This window comes from Chiloscyllium punctatum, chromosome 19 (genome assembly GCF_047496795.1).
Source record: "Chiloscyllium punctatum isolate Juve2018m chromosome 19, sChiPun1.3, whole genome shotgun sequence".
Taxonomy (NCBI): Eukaryota; Metazoa; Chordata; class Chondrichthyes; order Orectolobiformes; family Hemiscylliidae; genus Chiloscyllium; species Chiloscyllium punctatum.
Genome location: NC_092757.1, coordinates 44822766 through 44838835, shown reverse-complemented (window position 1 = coordinate 44838835; position 16070 = coordinate 44822766). Strand labels below are relative to the sequence as shown.

Below are 16070 nucleotides of genomic sequence, written 5' to 3'. Positions count from 1 at the left end.
GAGGGAAGGGTAAATACGATGTTGTAAGACAGGATCTGAGGAGCATAAGTTGGGAGCATAGGCTGTCAGAGAAGGATGTCGTGGAAATGTGGAACTTTTTCAAGGAACAGATACGACTTGTCCTTGATATGTATGTACCTGTCAGGCAGGAAAGAGATGGTAGGGTGAGGGATCCTTGGTTGACAAGGGAGGTTGAATGTCTTGGAAGGAGGAAGGAGGAGGCTTACATAAGGTTGAGGAAACGAGGTTCAGAGAGCGTTGGAGGGATACAGGATAGCCAGGCGGGAGCTGAAGAAAGGGATTAGGAGAGCTAAGAGAGGGCATGAAAAATCTTTGGCGGGTAGGATCAAGGATAACCCCAAGGCCTTTTATGCATATGTGAGAAACATGAGAATGACGAGAACGAGGGTAGGTCCAATCAAGGACAGTAGTGGGAGACTGTGTACTGAGTTGGAAGAGGTAGGAGAGGTCTTGAATGAGTACTTTTCTTCAGTATTTACAAATGAGAGGGACCTTATTGTTGAAGAGGAGAATGTGAAACGGACTGGTAAGCTCGAAGAGATACTTGTTAGGAAGAAAGATGTGTTGGGCATTTTGAACAACTTCAGGATAGACAAGTCCCCCGGGCCTGACGGGATATATCCTAGGATTATGTGGGAAGCAACAGAGGAAATTGCAGAGCCATTGGCAATGATCTTTTCATCTTCACTGTCAACGGGGGTGGTACCAGGTGACTGGCGAGTGACAAATGTTGTTCCCCTGTTCAAAAAAGGGAATATGGATAACCCGGGAATTACAGGCCAGTTAATCTTACTTCAGTGGTAGGCAAAGTAATGGAAAGGGTACTGAGGGATAGGATTTATGAGTATCTGGAAAGACACTGCTTGATTAGGGACAGCCAGCACGGATTTGTGAGGGGTAGGTCTTGCCTTACAAGTCTTATTGAATTCTTTGAGGAGGTGACCAAGCATGTGGATGAGGGCAGAGCAGTGGATGTAGTGTACATGGATTTTAAGAAAGCATTTGATAAGGTTCCCCATGGTAGGCTTATGCGGAAAGTCAGGAGGTATGATAGCGGGAAATGTGGCCAGTTGGATAGAGAGGGATTAGCAGAGGGATTGAATTCAAGAGTCATGAAGTGATGTTGCAGCTGTACAGGACCTTGGTTGGGCCACATTTGGAGGACTGTGTGCAGTTCTGGTCCCCTCACTTTCGGAAAGATGTGGAAGCTTTGGAGAGAGTGCAGAGAAGACTTACCAGGATGTTGCCTGGAATGGAGAATAGGTCGTACGAGGATAGGTTGTGAGTGCTAGGCCTTTTCTCATTGGAACGGCGAAGGATGAGGGGTGACTCGATAGTGGTTTATAAGATGATCAGTGGAATAGATAGAGTAGACAGTCAGAAACTTTTTCCCCTGGTACAACAGAGTGTTACAAGGGGACATAATTTTAAGGTGAAGGGTGGAAGGTATAGGAGGGCTGTCAGGGGTAGGTTCTTTACCCAGAGAGTGGTGGGGGCATGGAATGCACTGCCTGTGGGAGTGGGAGTGGGAGTGGCAGAGTCAGAATCATTGGTGACCTTTAAGCGGCAATTGGATAGGTACATGGATAGGTGCTTAAGCTCGGACAAATGTTCGGCACAACATCCTCCGCTCCACGCTTGCAGCAATGCGCCGGCACCTAACCTCTCTACAGTCAGCCCTGCCTCAGCTGAGGGCCACACTCTCTCAGAATTGCAAAGGACCCACTCTGTACTACATCCTCAGGAGAATTCATACTCTCAACAAACAGTATTTCAACTCCATCTCAAACATCAAAAACTGTAAGTACAACAAACTTTTATCCACCCACCTCCATAACCAGCGTTCCTCAAACATTCCAGAAGATTCCCCTGGCCTCTGAACCTATTCCACCATTAGCCATGTGGCTGATGCAGCTACACCCCCCACACTGATTGATGATGTCACTTCCGCCCACATCACGGCCACTCCCACAGCCCCTTCCGGCCCTCACATCATCGCTGATGCCACACACTCAGTGACTTCCGCCACCCCTACTGCCACGATCACCACCACTTCCGCCCCCACCAGCGCCACTCACCTGCATTCTGCTGACACGCCCCCCAGAGACCCCACTGTCACTATCCCCACACCCCAGAACCCCGAGGGCAACATTATCCCAGCTCATGATTCCACCCCCATTTCCCCCCACCATCACACCCACTCCAGTTACAGGTTCCGCCCCCACTCCCAGCTCTACACCAGATCCCAGCTCCCGGCTCTGCCGAGTTTTCACCATCCCCCCAGACCTCCCCCTCACTGAGGACGAACGATCAGTCCTCAGCAAAGGACTCACCTTCATCCCCCTCCGTCCACGCATCAATGAATGTAATACACGCCGTGATGTTGAACAATTCTTCCGTCGCCTCCGCCTCCGAGCTTACTTTCACAATCAGGACTCACGCCCACCTTCCGAGGACCCCTTCCCCCACCTCCAACACACTGCATCCACCTGGACACCCCGCGCTGGCCTATTACCTGCCCTCGACCTCTTCATTTCCAACTGCCGCCGGGACATTAACCGCCTCAACCTGTCGACCCCACTCTCCCACTCCAACCTCTTACCCTCACAACGCGCAGCCCTCCAATCCCTCTGCTCCAATCCCAACCTCACCATCAAGCCAGCAGATAAAGGGGGCGCAGTGGTAGTCTGGCGCACTGACCTCTACACCGCTGAAGCCAAACGTCAACTCAAGGACACCTCTTCCTACTGCCCCCTTGACCAGGACCCCACCCCCCATCACCAAACCATCATCTCCCAGACCATACAGAACCTCATCACCGCAGGAGATCTCCCATCCACAGCTTCCAACCTCATAGTCCAGGAACCCCGCACTGCCCGGTTCTACCTCCTTCCCAAGATCCACAAGCCTGACCACCCTGGCCGACCCATTGTCTCAGCATGTTCCTGCCCCACTGAACTCATCTCTACCTACCCCGACACTGTCCTATCCCCCCTAGTCCAGGAACTCCCCACATACGTTCGAGACACCACCCACGACCTCCATCTCCTCCAAGACTTCCGTTTCCCTTGGTCCCCAACGCCTCATCTTCACCATGGATATCCAATCCCTCTACACCTCCATCCGCCACGACCAGGGCCTCCAAGCCCTCCGTTTTTTCCTCTCCAGACGTCCCCAACAGTACCCTTCCATCGACACACTCATTCATTTGGCTGAACTGGTCCTCACCCTTAACAATTTCTCCTTTGAATCCTCCCACTTCCTCCAAACCAAAGGGGTAGCCATGGGCACACGTATGGGCCCCAGCTATGCCTGTCTCTTTGTTGGCTATGTAGAACAGTTGATCTTCCGTAATTACACCGACACCACTCCCCACCTCTTCCTCCGCTACATTGATGACTGCATTGGCGCCACCTCGTGCTCCCGCGAGGAGGTTGAGCAATTCATCAACTTCACCAACACATTCCACCCTGACCTTAAATTTACCTGGACCATCTCTGACACCTCGCTCCCCTTCCTGGACCTCTCCATCTCCATTAATGACGACCGCCTTGACACTGACATTTTTTTACAAACCCACCAACTCCCACAGCTACCTGGATTACACCTCTTCCCACCCTACCTCTTGCAAAAATGCCATCCCGTATTCCCAATTCCTCCGCCTACGCCGGATCTGCTCCCAGGAGGACAGAACGCCCCTGGTGCTCACCTTCCACCCTACAAACGTTCGCATAAACCAAATCATCCGCCAACATTTCCGCCACCTCCAAACAGACCCCACTACCAGGGATATATTTCCCTCCCCACCCCTTTCCGCCTTCCGCAAAGACCGTTCCCTCCGTGACTACCTGGTCAGGTCCACGCCCCCAAACAACCCACCCTCCAATCCTGGCACTTTCCCCTGCCACCGCAGGAACTGTAAAAGCTGTGCCCACACCTCCTCCCTCACCTCTATCCAAGGCCCTAAAGGAGCCTTCCACATCCAAAGTTTTACTTGCACATCCACCAATATCATTTATTGAATCCGTTGTTCCCGATGTGGTCTCCTCTACATTGGGGAGACTGGGCGCCTCCTAGCAGAGCGCTTCAGGGAACATCTCCGGGACACCCGCACCAATCAACCAAACCACCCCGTGGCCCAACATTTCAACTCCCCCTCCCACTCTGCCGAGGACATGGAGGTCCTGGGTCTCCTTCACCGCCGCTCCCTCACCACCAGACGCCTGGAGGAAAAACGCCTCATCTTCCGCCTCGGAACACTTCAACCCCAGGGCATCAATGTGGACTTCAACAGTTTCCTCATTTCACCTTCCCCCACCTCACCCTAGTTCTAAACTTCCAGCTCAGTAACTGTCCCCTTGACCTGCCCGGACTTGTCCTACCTGTCTATCTTCTTTTCCACCTATCCACTCCACCCTCTCCTCCTTGACCTATCACCTTCATCTCTTCCCCCACTCACCCATTGTACTCTATGCTACTTTCTCCCCACCCACACCCTCCTCTAGCTTATCTCTCCACGCTTCAGGCTCACTGCCTTTATTCCTGATGAAGGGCTTTTGCCCGAAATGTCAATTTCGAAGCTACTTGGATGCTGCCTGAACTGCTGTGCTCTTCCAGCACCACTAATCCAGAATCATGGGCCGAAGGGCCTGTTCTGTGCTGTATTGTTCTATGTTCTATGCTGCTGGAGTTGGAGAGTTCGGAAAAGCCGCCTTGACTGAGATGAGACAGAGACCGTCCACAATAAGGTTGGAAAATCTGCTGATGGCTAAAAGAACTGAAGATGACGGGAGGATGTTTAAAGAAACATTGAAGACAATAGGAAACCAGTTGATACCCCTGAGAGGGAAAGCTCTGCTTCACAGAAGAAAACAGTCATGGACAAAAATATCAGCATAGATCCTGCTGATTGGGAAAGATCCAGAGAGCAGGAAAGACACAAAGCAGTGTAAAAGAGCTCCCAAAAGGAATTTTGATCGGAATCTTTCCAGGGACATCAAAATCGAGAAGAAATGTTCCGCTGCCCTAAAGGGAAAGCGGGTGGTCAGGAGAAGGTGGGGACATTGTAAATGGTCGAGATGTTCCATCATTCCCCTTACCTCGGTATTTTCAGGAGAAAAGGAGGATAGCTTGCCAGAAGTCCCGGTGAAATGAAAAGTGGATCGGGAAAAGCAACCGAATAAAATGAAGGTGAGTAAAACATCGATAATGAGGAAATGACTGGAATCAAAGGGTGACAAATGCCTGGGATTAGGCGGGTTCCATCGGTGGGTGTTAAAACAAATCGACAAGCGCCTCATAGAAGCCCGAACTGTAATCGTTCAGAATTCCCGAGATCCAGGAGTCGTCCCTCCGGATTGGATTGTTGCACGTGTCAGTCGCGCTTTTTAAGAGAGGAGAACCCGGAAAACTCGGGAATTGCAGAGCATGGAGCTTAGCACCTATGGCAGGGAATTTGTTGGAGTCTATAATCAAGGCTGGGATAAGTGAGCACCTCAAATTGTTGAGTTAACCAGGGAGAGCCACATGACAGGTAGGTCGTGCCTGATAAATTCATTGCAGAGGGTTTGAAGAGGGGACTAAGGTAGCTGTCAGGGAATAATGTCCATAGATGTTGTTTACATGGACTTCTACAAGGCATTTGACAAAGTCCACTTAAGTAGGTAGGAGCCAAGAGAATTGAGGGCAAATTCCTGACAGGGCTCGGAGATTGTTTGAGTGGCAGGTGACAGAAAGTAGAGAGAATGGGTAGGTAGTCAATTGGCAGGATGGAACCAGTTATGTCTCACAAGGACTTGTGTTAGGGCCTCAATTATTGATGTTATTTGTTAAGGGAATGGATAATGGCACAGGAAATCTTATCCTAATTTGTGGATGACACATAGTTAGGCTGCATTGTAGACAGTGTAGATGACAGCATAAAATTGCAAGGGGATATTGATAGATTAAGTCAATAAGCAAAACTGTGGCAAAAGCAGTTCAATGAAAGCAATAGTGAGGCTATCCATTTTTGGATCAAGAAGGGACAGATCAAGGTATTTTTCTGGATGGTATGAAGTGCATGTCCAAGGAGACTTGGGGTTTCAGGTGCACACTTCTTTAAAATGTCACGGACACATACAGAAAATAATCCAGAAAGCGAACAGATTGCTGTCCTTTCTAAGTAGGTCAACGTTTGGGAGAAGATTTGTAGCTCGGGTGCTCGTTGTGGTTCTGTTCGTCAAGCTGGGAATTTGTCTTGCAAACGTTTCGTCCCCTGTCTAGGTGGACCCAAAGGACTAGCCACACTACCATACATCAGGAGCATTTCCGAACTGACAGCCAGACTACTGCGACCACTAGGACTCATAACAGCACACAAACCTACAGCCACGCTCAGACAACAACTCACCAGAACAAAGGACCCGATACCCAACATGAGCAAAACCAATGTAGTGTACAAAATCCCATGCAAGGACTGTACAAAACACTACATCGGACAAACAGGAAGACAGTTAACGATCCGTATGCACAAACACCAACTAGCCACGAAACGACATGACCAGCTCTCCTTAGTAGCAACACACACAGATGACAAGCAACATGAATTCGACTGGGACAACACTACCATTATAGGGCAAGCCAAACAGAGAACAGCCAGGGAATTCCTAGAGGCATGGCACTCATCCACAGACTCTATCAACAAACACATCGACCTGGACCCAATATACCGGCCACTACAGTGGACAGCTCGAACTGACAACCGGAAGCGGCAGAGACAGGCCACAATAAATGCCGGAGCAAACAGCACAGAAGCGCTTCCCAGGAGGCTCCCAAGCACTGAGGATGTCACCTAGACAGGGGACGAAACGTTTGCAAGACAAATTTCTAAGTAGAACACTGGAGTAGAAGGATGCTGAAGTTATGCTGCAGTTCTACAAAACCCTGGTGAGATAGACCCCACTTGGAGTACTATGAGCGGATCTGGGCCGCACACCTTCTGAACGGAGTAGAATATTGATTTACAAGAATGATACCTGGACTTGCATGGTTAAGATGGAAGGAGAGATCATATCATTTAGGGCTGTGGTCTGTAGAATTGAGAATGTTAATGGGTGGTGTGATGAAAGTCTTGAAGACATGAATAGGAAAAGAGAAGGTAGATAACGATAAACGATTTCTACTGGTTGGGGATTGTAGAACGAAGGAACATAGCGTGAGACTTAGGGCCAGAGGGTTGCGTAGAGATGTGAGGAAGCCGTCGTGCACACATCGGATGGTGGATTTTAGCAATCATTTTCTAACAAAGCGCAGTGGATGCTGGATGAGTTGTTCTATTGAAATGTGAGGGAGATAAATGTTTGCGAAGCAAAGGTACCAAGGGCCAGAGGCCTGTATATGAAGTTGGGCAAGAGCTGAGCCATGATGTTTGAATGGAGGCAGAGGTTGTAGGGGCTAAACAGCGTTGTGGTGTGTGTCTGTTGCTGTGGTTATAATTTGGAAAGGAGTTTATTTGTGAAGCAGTTTGGATGGGCATGTAATGAAATGGAGTGGAGTGAGTGTGAAAGAGTTGATCCTGTTGTGTAATAAACGTGTGTGTGTGTGTGTGTGTGTGTGTCTAGGGTGAAGTAGAGGAACTGAAGATGGAGATGGGAGAATAGAAAGGCAAAGGAAAAAGAAATGTTTTGGTGCAGTATGATTGAATGGCAAAATGTTGTTGTAAATGCAGCAGTGTGTGCCTTTAAGGAAGCAGAAATGGAAACAGTCTGTGCCTACGGCCATACTAGTCTGAAAACGCCCGATCTCGTCTGATCTCGGAAGCTAAGCAGACTCAGGCCTGGTTAGTACTTGGATGGGAGACCGCCTGGGAATACCAGGTGCAGTAGGCTTTTGCAGCCACCAGAGGTTGCTCACAGCTTCGCACTCACACTTCCATTCATCAAGCAACGTCCTTTTAACTACTCGCTTCGTCTCTCTGTCTCACTTTTTCTTGAACAATTTCAATGTTCAGCTTCTTCCCCCAATACCCAAACACATCATTACTGCTTGAGATTGGAGCAAACGCACCAGGAACACCAAAGCAGCAAGTATTTTATTGAAGAGCACAAACCGTGGTTTTTGTTAAGTGATGCCTCACTTTCGATGATCACACTTCCCTGATCGCTGTCAGCGTTCCCCTGTTTTCTAACAATCGTCTAACTAGTGGTGTGGATAGGGTCTGAAAGCAACAACGTTGTGGTGAGGGCTTGTCAGGTGAAGGGTGTTTTACAATATCTGCACTCACCGGTCGAGTTCATACAACGGTGGATCGATATGGTTAAGGCAGGAAGAATGGGTCAGCAAACACAGCAAGTTCAATCCTTGTAATGATGATTATTACACATCAGCAGCAAATAATAAGATAAGTGTAAAGAGTGAGTATTTAAAATGCCAGGTACAAAAATCAAGGCTTATTCTCTAACATCCGAAGCCTTCACAAAGAGATCGGCCTAATAATGGCACAAATGGTGATGAATGGTTCGATCTAATTGACATCACTGTGCCTTAGTTACAAGTTGACCAAGGTAGAGAAATAACATTTCCAGAGTGCAGACTATTAACAATAGTAAGGTGGGATTTGGAAAGAGGAGTCGCCCCTGACATTTAAGGATGACAGAAGGACGTTAGTGAGTAAGGATATTACTTTGGAAATCTTAACCGTGCACTAAGATAATCATACCATTTGAAGGCACTGTCAAGATGCTTTGAAGAAAGGGAACTCCTGTTGGACTAAATGCAAGAGAATGTTGTGTTCATTAACAGTCGGGTGGATAAAGCAGAAGCAATAGGTGGCAATGACTTGGATTTTCAGACTGTATTTCCTATAATTTCAGACTGAGATGAGGTGAACTTTCGACAGTTATTGTGTTGTTAATCTTTAGAATGATATTCTACAGAGAGTGGTGTGGGTTCTACTGTTGAGGATACTTCAGTGTCAGTGGATGGAGTTTTGATATCTCAGGGAATTCTGAAAGGGAGGTGCAGTTGAGGTGGATCGATGGTCATCAGTTTGAATGGTGGAGCTCTCTGGTGTGAGATATTGACCACGGAGAGTGTGTTGCAGATTGAGCAAAGCAAAAGGTGGTCTCCAGAAGGATAATTGTGAAGACCGAGGTTATAGGATAGTGGTATAGGACGGATATGGAAAATGGCAGAGGTGGTGGAGTAGCCTCCGTGATGAGAAACAAAATTCTGTCAATGATGAGGGAGGACATAATGAAGGAAACGCATTCAGTGGAGACCGTGTGGGTGGATCTGAGGAATAGTCGAAATCCTAAAATTGTAATAGGTGTTATGTACAGACCGCCTGGTAGCAGCTCTGAAGTCCTGGATGGTAAAAATGCACAAAACCTGGCAATATGTAATGTAAATATATGGCTTACACAAAAAAAACTGAAGGCTGGCTGCGACTGTGAATCTCTGCAGCAGTCAGAAGCCTGTGGAGACGCTGTTGAAGACACGCAGGAGGCGGTCACATGACATTCCGTTTCGCGCTCGGCAGTGGGCCCAGGAGGTCACGTGATGATCCGTTTCGCGGGCAAAAGAAGCTCGGGTGGGGTCGGACATCCGGGAATGCGAGGAGGCGGAGAATGGCTGTTGATCTGACTCCAATGAGAAGATAATTCTACCTCAGTGTGTGTATGATGTCTTTTATTGTATAAAAGACTGGGGCAGGGACAAAACGAGGTCTTACTTTTTGAACTGGCACACGTGGTAGTTGGTCAGGGAAAAAGGGTTAGACCCAGAGCTCTGAATGCTTTGTCCACTTACTGTTTAAAATAAATCAAGAGTGTGAGACTGAATATCTTCTCCTAGTGCTTCATTTAAAAGAACACGCAGGACTAGGCTCACACATAGGAGAAAGTAAATTGGTAGATTGAGCCAAGGTCTTACAATTTGGTGACCCCGACGTGATGAAGACGGAGAAGTGACGTAAAGAGAGAAAAATAGAAATAACGGACGACTGACGTTTGATGACAACAACAAGTGGCGCCGCATAAAAAAAGGTGAGCAGACGCCTGTTTATATCGAAGTTCTGCAATTGGAAACACTAAATTGATTGTTGTCATTATACTGCAAGTGTCCTAGTAAGAGTAAGTGGACAAAGTATTGATTATAGTACGTACAGGTTTAAAGTCCCTTGGGGTTAGAGTCCCCATAAAAGCAACAAGGTACGTATGGGTGAGGAGGTTTAAAGTCCATTGAGCAGGATCTCATAAAAGCAACGCTCACAAATTTTGGTTTATGATTGTGTTGTAAGTTTTAAGAATTATATTGGGGAATCTACGGAGGGTGGTATAAAAGTCAGTGTTTTGGAGGTGGTGTGTCAGTGAGAGAATTGGGTTGGTTGCTTGGTTATATTTATATCTAAACCAACTGACTACTGGACGGGAGGATTGAAACAAAAATACATAAAATGGAAGGGGAGTTTGATAAAGAGTGTGAAGAATATGGAGGGTGTTCTTCCGATTTAATGTTGCCTGTAAAACAGCAGTGGGGTAAAGCCAGAAGTCAGTTAGTCAGTGGGCTTGCAAGGAACAAGCAAAAAACAATGATGGAGAAATATGATAAGATTTGGGAGGAATTACAGAAACAGGGCAAAGTCCCTAAGGATGAGGAGAGGAAGAAATCGTCACTGTTTTTGGGAAAAGTAGAAGAGCAAGCCAAATTAGAAGAAGAAGAGCATATGAAGGGAAAGAAAGGGTCCATATTACACAGAAGAAAGTGGACAAAAGAAGGTGAGGAGAAAGAAGAGAGGAGGATTCATCTGCATAACATGACGTTAGCCTGTATGGCAGTAGAAATATTACAAAAGAGAGGAGGTGGTACCTCTGCAATAGAATTGACAAAGGAGACAGAGAAGGCAGGACCATCTGCGCCAGTATATCCTAAATTGCCTGTGGTACAATCCCCACCCCCATATCCTGTAATACAAATGCCACTTATGTATGTTCAAGAAGGGGTGTTAGATGTGCAAGAAGTAGGAACAAGAGAGTATAATGTAGTAAAACAGAGACTAGCGGAAGCTCTAGAAGAAAGTATCAGACAAGTAGAAAAGTTAACATTAGAAGTTGATCAGAGGGTTAAGGAAGTAGAGGAGTCGAATAGGGTGATGATGACGCATAGTAGAAATAAAGAACAGCCAAAACAGGGGAGATGTTTAGCAGTACAGGAGCCAGAGGCTCATTCGACACCGTATAGCGCTGAGAATGAGAAGAAGGGAAGGTTACATGATTCAGGTCAGTTATTGGATGATGGGTTCTCAGACAGAAGACGGAGAGATTTGAGGGAAGAACGGGATAGAGAGAGATTGGATGGGGAGGAGTCCAGAAGTAGTATGGATATTGAGGATGAAGAATCCCTGACAGATGATGATCCAAACACCTATCCAGTCACTTTGAAAGGCTCACTCACAATGCATACCGAACATGGTCCTTCACTGAAGTCTCTACCTGAACCAAGTTACAACCTGCGTCAAAGAGACACTTTATAGGTTGTCGTAATGTATCAGCACCACCAAATGCCATTGATTTACAGAGGCTCTCATCTGGGGAATGTTTATCAGCCTTTCACATATACTGATATGAACTGCATCCTGGATAAAACGCCCCCACCCATGGATGACTAAATTTTCCCAATATACATTAGATTAGATTAGATTAGATTACTTACAGTGTGGAAACAGGCCCTTCGGCCCAACAAGTCCACACCGCCCCGCCGAAGCGCAACCCACCCATACCCCTACATTTACCCCTTACCTAACACTACGGGCAATTTAGCGTGGTCAATTCACCTGACCCTGCACATCTTTGGACTGTGGGAGGAAACCGGAGCACCCGGAGGAAACCCACGCAGACACAGGGAGAACGTGCAAACTCCACACAGTCAGTCACCTGAGTCGGGAATTGAACCCAGGTCTCTGGCGCTGTGAGGCAGCAGTGCTAACCACTGTGCCACCGTGCCACCGTTACAAGTTAGCTATGAGTGATTGGAGAGCATTGTTGGGTAAGCAATTGAGTATGTGGGAAATACAGCAGATTGAAGTGTCTGCGGGGACCACCTTATTACCTGATTCAGACCCATTTGCGCAGCATGCTACCTGTGTGGGAAGGGCAATGAGGGAGAGATTCCCAATTCCACCGGGAGCGATGCACTCACTCACCTTCACAATGAAGGAGGGTGAGGATATGTCTACCTTTTTGGCTAGGTGTAAGGACACGTGGACAGATACTGCGGGGAGCCATCCAGGGTCGGGTCAGCTACAGACCACATTATTTAGGAATGCTGTTATGGCAGGGATGCCAAAGGAAGTAAAAGAGGCAATGGAAAGTAATCCCGATATCCCAGGTTGTTCTACAGAACAGTGGGAGAAACACTTGACGTACCACATGAAGCGTTACAAGACGAAACAGGATGAAGATAAACAGAGTAATGAGTCAGCTCAAGTGCAGTTGTTGAAGTTACAGCTCGATGAGGCTAGAAGGAAGGCTAGTGATATAAAGAAGGCCTCCCAAAAGACGACTAGTCAGTTGGTTCAGCGATCGTCGCCACAAAATAACTTGCCGAGTTCAGACCCAACATTTGATTGGATGCCACCCTACCCCCAATATGGGGGCAGGCCTATAGGTGTTCCAGGAGGAATACGTGGTAGAGGAAGGGGCCGTGGGTGATTCAGAGGTCAGCCATCCAACACCTGTTTTGAATGTGGCCAACCCAGGCATTGGAGAAGAAATTGTCCCCTGTTGTGGGGTCCCCAGGGAGGCCCGGGATTGATCCAAGGACAGTATGTCCGTACAAGTCAGCCTCCTGTCCAACAGGCTGTTCAGCCTTACCAAGTCCCAAATGCAGCTGTAGCCCCGGTGCAAGGACAGTACCCCCAAACTATGCCAGAAGGACAGGGGTGTGAATATTGACAGGGCCCGAGAACCCAGGGGCATGTGGGGTTGGCAGACCCCTATATGCAAATGAGGGTAATGGACAAGAATCTGTCTTTTTTGGTTGACACAGGTGCAAGATTTTCCACCATCACTTGTGATATACCTCGGTCAAGCATGTCATCCTCTAGCGTTCAGTTAGTAGGGTTCTCGGGTAAACCAGAAAATCTGCCTTTGACATCGCCACTGATCACATCAGTGGCCGGACAGACCTTTCATCACCAGTATATTTTATCACCTACATGCCCCGTGAGTCTGATGGGACGTGATTTGCTGGTGAGATGTGGGGCCTCGGTTCTGTGCGGACCAGACGGACTGGTAGTGACCTTTCCAAATGACCATTCTGTCAACTGTTCTATGACAATGATACACTCTGGATCCCAAATGATGCTATCACCGGACATATCACCAACGGCAGAAGGACAGTGGGCAGATATATACTGGGGACTGCTTGAACCCGAAAATGGGCAGAATAACGGCATACAGTCTTTATACAGCCAATGGCGACCCTGGGGTCAGATGCTGCACCCCTATGCTCCTCCTGCAGATCCCCTTCATGTTACCTTATATTATGATCGAGATGATAATGAAATATATCAGTCTGCATTCTATCAGCATCTAGAAGGGAATCAATGGGAGATTTTCTCCAGTTGCATTCTGCTCGGAAAAGAAGGTGTGGCGGCTGTGGTTGAATTAACCACAGAACAGTTGGAATGGTATGAGATGTCTGAAGAAGCCATACCTCATGTCACATTGGCCGTGCATGCAGAATATCAGGCCAAGGATTTGGGGCCTATTTGCAAATGCTTGATGGTGGTACAGACTGGATGTGGACTCAGTTACCCGGTTTACAATATTCACCATCAGAGGAAGCCTATAGAATTATGTGCAGGACAACTGACAAGGTACTGCTGGAACATAGGCAGATTGAAAGGTTTCATGGTAGGGAAAAAACAGACCATCCCCAGGCTGCAGCCATGCTTGACACTCTACCAGATACCTTGTGGTCAGCAAGTTCAACGGATGTTGGTTACTGTAAATACGTCACACCAAGCACGTTCGATTTAATAGACCATACTCCGATTTGGCAGAGACAATATTCACGTAAACCAGAGGCTGAAGCCGGCATCGCCGACATAATTGAAGGATTGTTAGCAGCAGGGGTGCTGGAACCCTCCCAGTCAGCCTGGAACACCCCTATCTTGCCTGCAGAGAAACAGAATACAGGCAAATATAGGATGGCGCATGATCTTAGACGGATTAATAGTGTCGTTTCTACTCCAACCGTTCCAGTCCCAAACTCTTACACTGCAATGTCTGTGCTGACACCTGACCATAAGTGGTTCTCGTGCATTGATCTGGCCAACGCGTTCTTCTGTTTGCCCCTAGCTGATCATTTGAGGGACATTTTTTCGTTTACTTACAAAGGCCAACAATTACATTATACAAGGGTCCCTCAAGGGTTTATTTTGTCACCTGGGGTGTTTAATCAGGTATTGAAACAGCAGCTCAAGAATCTGACACTCCCAAAGGGGGTGGTATTGATCCAGTATGTGGATGACATTCTTTTGGCAGCACCCGACCATGTTTCTTGTTTGGAAGCCACAAAGTCGTTGCTGTTTCACCTGTATAGTGTCGGTTTCAAAGTTTCACAGGTTAAATTGCAATGCTGCAGACAAACGGTGTCTTTCTTGGGTAGAATTATTTCTGCTAAGGGAACAGGTGTGTTTCCGTCCCATAGATCCTCCATTCTGCATTATACCAAACCAGTCACTGTAAAAGACATGCTCTCATTTCTTGGGTTGGCAGGGCACAGTAGACAATTCGTTGCATCATATGGGGAGCTCACTTTCCCTCTCAGGGCCATGGTAAATGAGCAAGGCATGAGAAATTTGTCGGCCCATTTGCAGTGGACCACGGAGGCAGACGAAAGTTTTATATCTCTTAAACAGGCCCTAACGCGGGCTGCTGATTTAGCGGTCCCGGATTATAAAGAGACATTTTTCCTGGATATTTCTGAAAAATTACACACAATAAATAGTGTTCTTTTTCAGAAAAAAGGGGGAGCCAGGCAGGTGCTGATGTATGTAAGTGTTACCCTTGACCCAATAGAGAACAAACACCCACCATGTACAAGACATGCAGCAGGGGTAGCAAAAATTCTCCAAAAGGTGGCACATATAGTCATGGGCCATACACTAACAGTACTGACGACACATAGTATAGTGGCCTATATGAACTCAATGGCCTTTACAATGATGTCACTGCGGCAAACCAGGTTAGAGAAAGTTTTGAATGCACCACATATCATTTTTACACATGAAGGAATTAACATGGCTGATAACATGGGAGAAGGAGAGCCACACATGTGTGAGGAAAGGGTACAGAGAGATACCAAAGTTAGGGTAGATTTACAGGCAGTACCACGAGTAGACCCAGAAGAAGTGCTGTTCACAGATGATTGCTGTTACAGACATCCAACTGAAGGATTTAAAGCAGCCTATGCAGTAGTGCGATGGACAAGTGAGGGATTTGAGGAAGTGTTGACAGGAAAAGTGACAGGCAAAGAATCAGCCCAGTTGGCTGAACTACAGGCAATGATTGCTGCGTTAGAATGGTCAGAGGGAAAAAGAGTAAATATCTACACCGACTCTGCATATGTGGTAGGGGCTATACAGGTAGAACTCAGTCAATGGATCAGAGCAGGATTCTTAACAGCAGCAAAAACCCCAATTAAACATGAAAAAGATATGAAAAGATTAGCGGAGGCTCTAATGAAACCTGCAGAAGTGGCGGTGGTCAAGTGTAGAGGACATGATAAAGCAGACACAGTAGTAGCGAAGGGCAATCAGGAAGCAGACTCAGCAGCAAAGAAAGCAGCAGGGTATACAGCACAGTATATAATGATGCAGACAGAGAGAACAGTGTACGACCTACTGCCTGCCTGTGAGGCGAACGTGTTAATCAAAGAGCAGCAGAAAGCCTCTCCTCAGGAATTGACAGTATGGAGAGAGAGAGGGGCCACAGAGTCAGAAGGGATTTGGAGGTCGCCGGACGGTAGACCAGTTCTACCTCCAGGTTTGATAGGTTCCATGC

At 47.4% G+C, this 16070-nt stretch overlaps 1 non-coding gene across 1 annotated transcript; it reads left to right on the top strand.

Annotated features, from left to right (window-relative positions):
- Positions 1-7770: 7770 nt before the first annotated feature.
- On the top strand, positions 7771-7889 carry LOC140491718 (5S ribosomal RNA). Its single transcript, XR_011963389.1, has one exon. It is a non-coding gene; the product is annotated as a 5S ribosomal RNA (ribosomal RNA).
- The last annotated feature ends 8181 nt before the right edge of the window (positions 7890-16070 follow it).